We start from the raw sequence: 8,822 nt of genomic DNA, 5'->3' as shown, positions 1-8,822 counted from the left end.
TGGTGATTCTCTGATCCACCTTTGTGCAGATGACACCATTCCGTATACATCTGTGTTAACAAACCTCCAAATGAGCTTCAATGCCATACAACACTCCATCCGTGACCTCCAACAGCTTTTAAATGCTAGTGAAACTAAATGCATGCTCTTCAACCGATTGCTGCCCACACCCACCCACCTGACTAGCATCACTACTCTGGACGGTTCTGACCTAGAATATGTGGACAACTACAAATACCTAGGTGTCTGGTTAGAATGTAAACTCTCCTTCCAGATTCACATTAAGCATCTCCAATCCAAAATTAAATCTAGAATCGGCTTCCTACTTCGCAACAAAGCTTCATTCACTCATGCTGCCAAACATACCCTCATAAAACTGACTATCCTACCGATCCTTGACATCGGTGATGTCATTTACAAAATAGCCTCCAACACTCTACTCAGACTACATCCAATTTGCTATCACAGTTTTGTCACCAAAGCTCCATATACTACCCACCACTGCGACCTGTATGCTCTCGTTGGCTGGCCCTCTTTACATATTCGTCGCCAAACCCACTGGCACCAGGTCATCTATAAGTCTTTGCTAGGTAAAGCCCTGCCTTATCTCAGCTCACTGATCACCATAGCAACACCCACCCTTAGCACGCGCTCCAGCAGGTATATTTCACTGGTCATCCCCAAAGCCAACTCCTACTTTGCCCGCCTTTCCTTCCAGTTCTCTGCTGCCAATGACTGGAACGAAGTGCAAAAATCACTGAAGCTGGAGACTTATATCTCCCTCTCTAACTTTAAGCATCAGCTGTCAGAGCAGCTTACCAATCACTGTACCTGTACACAGCCAATCTGTAAATAGCACACCCAACTACCTCATCCCCATATTGTTATTTTTTTGGTTGTTTTTTGCTCTTTTGCACCCCAGTATCGCTACTTGCACATCATCATCTGCACATCTATCCCTCCAGTGTTAATGCTAAATTGTAATTATTTCACCTTTATGGCCTATTTATTGCCTTACCTCCCTAATCTTACTACATTAGCACACACTGTACATAGATTTTTCTATTGTGTTATTGACTGTACGTTTGTTTATCCCATGTGTGACTCTGTGTTGTTGTTTTTGTTACACTAATTTGCTTTATCTTGGCCAGGTCGCAGTTGAGAATGTGAGAACTTGTTCGCAACTGGCCTACCTGGTTAAATAAAGGTGAAATATATATTTATATTTTAAAGACTACAGTACAAATCCCTGCAAGCTCCTGCATGTAATCGCAAGCTGACACCTTTGCTGACAACTAGCTAGCTACTAGTTATCTTGATCCAAAACGAAAGATATTCATTTATTGTTCCATATTTTATTTAACAAATATTTGTCTTATTTATGCATTTGGTCTTGTGTCTTGTACAGAATACTATCCTAGTAGCAGTCAGATATTTACAATGTGACATGAATACTAGGCTAGTTTCTTTTTTACAAACATGCTAGCAGGCTAGCTAACTACCTACCTAGATTGTTATTAGCAACATACCCTTATTTTACCAGATGTTACCCTACTCTTCCACCAAGGCAACTGCAAGTTCCCGGACATTTCTGGGGGGAATGGCCCTAGCCCTCACTCTCTGATCCAACAGGTCCCAGACGTGCTCAATGGCTCTTCGCTGGCCATGGCAGAACACTGACATTCCTGTCTTGCAGGAAATCTCACACAAAACGAGCAGTACGGCTGTTGGCATTGTCATGCTGGAGGGTCATGTCAGGATGAGCCTACAGGAAGGGTACCACATGACGGAGGAGGGTGTCTTCCCTGTAATGCACAGCATTGAGATTGCCTGCAATGACAACAAGCTCAGTCCTAGGCACGTTCCCGCAGATGAGCAGGGACCCTGGGCATCTTTCTTTTGGTGTTTTTCAGAGTCAGTAGAAAAGCCTCTTTAGTGTCCTAAGTTTTCATAACTGTGACCTTAATTGCCTACCGTCTGTCAGCTGTTAGTGTCTTAACGACCGTTCCACAGGTACATGTTCATTAACTGTTTATGGTTCATTGAACAAGCATGGGAAACAGTGTTTAAACCCTTTACAATGAAGATCTGTGAAGTTATTTTGAATTTTACGAATTATCTTTGAAAGACAGGGTCCTGAAAAAGGGACGTTTCTTTTTTATATATAAACACAGTTTAAAACACAGTTATATAAACAGTTTCATGTAGCCATGTCTAAACACAGCTATATCAACACCCTTCTAGTCAATATAACAGGTTCATGTAGACATGTCTAAACACAGCTATATCAACACCCTTCTAGTCAATATAACAGGTTCATGTAGACATGTCTAAACACCGCTATATCAACACCCTTCTAGTCAATATAACAGGTTCATGTAGACATGTCTAAACACAGCTATATCAACACCCTTCTAGTCAATATAACAGGTTCATGTAGACATGTCTAAACACAGCTATATCAACACCCTTCTAGTCAATATAACAGGTTCATGTAGACATGTCTAAACACCGCTATATCAACACCCTTCTAGTCAATATAACAGGTTCATGTAGACATGTCTAAACACAGCTATATCAACACCCTTCTAGTCAATATAACAGGTTCATGTAGCTGCTGTCAATGGTGAGCAGCACATTTACCATAGCATTCAGTCTGAACCCCAGTACAGCCCAGTACAGCATTCAGTCTGATCCCCAGTACAGCATTACACAGCATTTACCACAGTATTCAGTCGGAACCCCCAGTAGAGCATTACACAGCATTTACCACAGTATTCAGTCTGAACCCCAGTACAGCCCAGTACAGCATTCAGTCTGACCCCCAGTACAGCATTACACAGCATTTACCACAGTATTCAGTCGGAACCCCAGTACAGCATTCAGTCTGAACCCCCAGTACAGCATTACACAGCATTTACCACAGTATTCAGTCGGAACCCCAGTACAGCATTCAGTCTGAACCCCCAGTACAGCATTACACAGCATTTACCACAGTATTCAGTCTGAACCCCAGTACAGCATTACACAACATTTGTCTCAGCGTGTGTCCCTTCCACGTCATTCCGTCTCCGTTGCAGCATTCAAACTGTGGTCATGGTGTGTCTGTCTGTGAATCACAACATTAAAGATTATGAGTGAATCACAGCATTTCCACAGAGCCATACACAATACAACTTCAGCATTGGGGACAGAGATCTGTTGACAACATGGTGGTTGTTTACACTATGTGTCTACTCTGTGTGTGAATGATGGAAGAATCCTATCCCAGCTGAGTGTGTGTGTGGTCAGTTAGGACATTAACCAGGATCCAATGGAGACTTGGGATGTTTGCTCTCAAAGTACAGGAAGTTAACAAATCTGTGGCTTTAGATTGAATTCAAAGTTGAGACAAATGATAAACTAAGCAATACAATGCAACAAACTACTACTCATATGAAAGACTGTACCACACAGGCCAGGACAAAAGCCTGCACATGGAGAGGAACCTAAAGGTACACACAGTACCAACCAGGATGTGAGCAGAGTGGAGATGGAGTTGAGGAGAGTAATTTGGCTGGAGTGTGGAGCGTAGTTTGGCTGGAGTGTGGAGCGTAGTTTGCCCTAGAAATACTATGGCTACTCTAGTAGTTTACCCTAGTAATACTATGGCTACCCCAGTAGTTTACCCTAGTAATACTATGGCTACCCTAGTAGTTTATCCAACTAGTTTACCCTAGTAAAACTATGGCTACCCCAGTAGTTTACCCTAGTAATACTACGGCTACCCTAGTAGTTTACCCTAGTAAAACTATGGCTACCCCAGTAGTTTACCCTAGTAATACTACGGCTACCCTAGTAGTTTACTGTAGAAGTTTACCCTAGTAATAAAATGGCTACCTCAGTAGTTTACCATAGTAATACTATGGTTACCCTAGTAATACTATGCTACCCTAGTAGTTTACCCTAGTAATACTATGGCTACCCAAGTAGTTTACTGTAGTAGTTTACCCTAGTAATAAAATGGCAACCTTAGTAGGTTACCCCAGTAATACTATGGCTCCCCTAGTAGTTTACCCTAGTAATAAAATGGCTACCCCAGTAGTTTACCCTAGTAATACCAATTCTACCCCAGTAATTTACCCTAGTAATACCAATGCTACCCCAGTAATTTACCCTCGTAATACTAATGCTACCCCAGTAATTTACCCTAGTCATACTACGGCTACCCCAGTAATTTACCCTAGTAATACCAATGCTACCCCAGTAATTTACCCTAGTAATACTAATGCTACCCCAGTAATTTACCCTAGTAATACTAATTCTACCCCAGTAATTTACCCTAGTCATACTATGGCTACCCCAGATTTTACCCTAGTAATACCAATGCTACCCCAGTAATTTACCCTCGTAATACTAATGCTACCCCAGTTTTTTACCCTAGTAATACATATGCTACCCCAGTAATTTACCCTCGTAATACTAATGCTACTCTGTTAGATGTGACCAGACTATTAAAGCCACTCTGTTAGATGTGACCAGACTATTAAAGCCACTCTGTTAGATGTGACCAGACTATTAAAGCCACTCTGTTAGATGTGACCAGACTATTAAAGCCACTCTGTTAGATGTGACCAGACTATTAAAGACACTCTGTTAGATGTGACCAGACTATTAAAGACACTCTGTTAGATGTGACCAGACTATTAAAGCCACTCTGTTAGATGTGACCAGACTATTAAAGACACTCTGTTAGATGTGACCAGACTATTAAAGACACTCTGTTAGATGTGACCAGACTATTAAAGACACTCTGTTAGATGTGACCAGACTATTAAAGCCACTCTGTTAGATGTGACCAGACTATTAAAGCCACTCTGTTAGATGTGACCAGACTATTAAAGACACTCTGTTAGATGTGACCAGACTATTAAAGCCACTCTGTTAGATGTGACCAGACTATTAAAGACACTCTGTTAGATGTGACCAGACTATTAAAGACACTCTGTTAGATGTGACCAGACTATTAAAGTCACTCTGTTAGATGTGACCAGACTATTAAAGCCACTCTGTTAGATGTGACCAGACTATTAAAGACACTCTGTTAGATGTGACCAGACTATTAAAGCCACTCTGTTAGATGTGACCAGACTATTAAAGACACTCTGTTAGATGTGACCAGACTATTAAAGCCACTCTGTTAGATGTGACCAGACTATTAAAGACACTCTGTTAGATGTGACCAGACTATTAAAGCCACTCTGTTAGATGTGACCAGACTATTAAAGCCACTCTGTTAGATGTGACCAGACTATTAAAGACACTCTGTTAGATGTGACCAGACTATTAAAGACACTCTGTTAGATGTGACCAGACTATTAAAGCCACTCTGTTAGATGTGACCATACTATTAAAGACACTCTGTTAGATGTGACCAGACTATTAAAGCCACTCTGTTAGATGTGACCAGACTATTAAAGCCACTCTGTTAGATGTGACCAGACTATTAAAGCCACTCTGTTAGATGTGACCAGGCTATTAAAGCCACTCTGTTAGATGTGACCAGACTATTAAAGCCACTCTGTTAGATGTGACCAGACTATTAAAGCCACTCTGTTAGATGTGACCAGACTATTAAAGCCACTCTGTTAGATGTGACCAGACTATTAAAGACACTCTGTTAGATGTGACCAGACTATTAAAGCCACTCTGTTAGATGTGACCAGACTATTAAAGCCACTCTGTTAGATGTGACCAGACTATTAAAGACACTCTGTTAGATGTGACCAGACTATTAAAGCCACTCTGTTAGATGTGACCAGACTATTAAAGACACTCTGTTAGATGTGACCAGACTATTAAAGCCACTCTGTTAGATGTGACCAGACTATTAAAGCCACTCTGTTAGATGTGACCAGACTATTAAAGCCACTCTGTTAGATGTGACCAGACTATTAAAGCCACTCTGTTAGATGTGACCAGACTATTAAAGACACTCTGTTAGATGTGACCAGACTATTAAAGCCACTCTGTTAGATGTGATCAGACTATTAAAGCCACTCTGTTAGATGTGACCAGACTATTAAAGCCACTCTGTTAGATGTGACCAGACTATTAAAGCCACTCTGTTAGATGTGACCAGACTATTAAAGCCACTCTGTTAGATGTGACCAGACTATTAAAGCCACTCTGTTAGATGTGACCAGACTATTAAAGACACTCTGTTAGATGTGACCAGACTATTAAAGCCACTCTGTTAGATGTGACCAGACTATTAAAGACACTCTGTTAGATGTGACCAGACTATTAAAGCCACTCTGTTAGATGTGACCAGACTATTAAAGCCACTCTGTTAGATGTGACCAGACTATTAAAGACACTCTGTTAGATGTGACCAGACTATTAAAGCCACTCTGTTAGATGTGACCAGACTATTAAAGCCACTCTGTTAGATGTGACCAGACTATTAAAGACACTCTGTTAGATGTGACCAGACTATTAAAGACACTCTGTTAGATGTGACCAGAGTATTAAAGCCACTCTGTTAGATGTGATCAGACTATTAAAGCCACTCTGTTAGATGTGACCAGACTATTAAAGTCACTCTGTTAGATGTGACCAGACTATTAAAGCCACTCTGTTAGATGTGACCAGACTATTAAAGCCACTCTGTTAGATGTGACCAGACTATTAAAGTCACTCTGTTAGATGTGACCAGACTATTAAAGCCACTCTGTTAGATGTGACCAGACTATTAAAGCCACTCTGTTAGATGTGACCAGACTATTAAAGCCACTCTGTTAGATGTGACCAGACTATTAAAGTCACTCTGTTAGATGTGACCAGACTATTAAAGCCACTCTGTTAGATGTGACCAGACTATTAAAGCCACTCTGTTAGATGTGACCAGACTATTAAAGCCACTCTGTTAGATGTGACCAGACTATTAAAGCCACTCTGTTAGATGTGACCAGACTATTAAAGCCACTCTGTTAGATGTGACCAGACTATTAAAGCCACTCTGTTAGATGTGACCAGACTATTAAAGCCACTCTGTTAGATGTGACCAGACTATTAAAGACACTCTGTTAGATGTGACCAGACTATTAAAGACACTCTGTTAGATGTGACCAGACTATTAAAGACACTCTGTTAGATGTGACCAGACTATTAAAGACACTCTGTTAGATGTGACCAGACTATTAAAGACACTCTGTTAGATGTGACCAGACTATTAAAGACACTCTGTTAGATGTGACCAGACTATTAAAGCCACTCTGTTAGATGTGACCAGACTATTAAAGACACTCTGTTAGATGTGACCAGACTATTAAAGACACTCTGTTAGATGTGACCAGACTATTAAAGACACTCTGTTAGATGTGACCAGACTATTAAAGACACTCTGTTAGATGTGACCAGACTATTAAAGACACTCTGTTAGATGTGACCAGACTTTTAAAGACACTCTGTTAGATGTGACCAGACTATTAAAGCCACTCTGTTAGATGTGACCAGACTATTAAAGCCACTCTGTTAGATGTGACCAGACTATTAAAGACACTCTGTTAGATGTGACCAGACTATTAAAGACACTCTGTTAGATGTGACCAGACTATTAAAGCCACTCTGTTAGATGTGACCAGACTATTAAAGACACTCTGTTAGATGTGACCAGACTATTAAAGCCACTCTGTTAGATGTGACCAGACTATTAAAGTCACTCTGTTAGATGTGACCAGACTATTAAAGCCACTCTGTTAGATGTGACCAGACTATTAAAGCCACTCTGTTAGATGTGACCAGACTATTAAAGACACTCTGTTAGATGTGACCAGACTATTAAAGCCACTCTGTTAGATGTGACCAGACTATTAAAGACACTCTGTTAGATGTGACCAGACTATTAAAGCCACTCTGTTAGATGTGACCAGACTATTAAAGCCACTCTGTTAGATGTGACCAGACTATTAAAGACACTCTGTTAGATGTGACCAGACTATTAAAGACACTCTGTTAGATGTGACCAGACTATTAAAGCCACTCTGTTAGATGTGACCAGACTATTAAAGACACTCTGTTAGATGTGACCAGACTATTAAAGCCACTCTGTTAGATGTGACCAGACTATTAAAGACACTCTGTTAGATGTGACCAGACTATTAAAGCCACTCTGTTAGATGTGACCAGACTATTAAAGCCACTCTGTTAGATGTGACCAGACTATTAAAGACACTCTGTTAGATGTGACCAGACTATTAAAGCCACTCTGTGTATCTACCTGAGTAGGCTGCAGACGCATGCCAGATCTCGTCTTACAACGTCTGAATAGGTATTTAACATGTCAGCTAACCACATCATATGATATAGCATTCCGATGCCCTACTGCACAGTTAAAGACGTGGCACGCAGCCAATGGTTGATGCAATGCAACATCTGCACGTCTAGTCGGTCAGGAACTCCACCAAGATCTGTAAGATGTCACCATACTATTCCTTTAAAGACCCCCTGTCAGATATAAATCATCAGAGTGGGAAACCAACTGACATGGAAACAATGGAGCAAATGGATCACTATCAGAGGGGTGTATTATGACATCAGATAGAACTACTCAGACATTCCAAATATCACTTGATTATCAGAGGGGTGTATTATGACATCAGATAGAACTACTCAGACATTCCAAATATCACTTGATTATCAGAGGGGTGTATTATGACATCAGATAGAACTACTCAGACATTCCAAATATCACTTGATTATCAGAGGGGTTATTATGACATCAGATAGAACTACTCAGACATTCCAAATATCACTTGATTATCAGAGGGGTGTATTATGAC

This window comes from Salmo salar, chromosome ssa12 (genome assembly GCF_905237065.1).
Source record: "Salmo salar chromosome ssa12, Ssal_v3.1, whole genome shotgun sequence".
Taxonomy (NCBI): domain Eukaryota; kingdom Metazoa; phylum Chordata; class Actinopteri; order Salmoniformes; family Salmonidae; genus Salmo; species Salmo salar.
The sequence above is the reverse complement of the archived record's forward strand: the minus strand, read 5'-3'. Positions refer to the sequence as shown.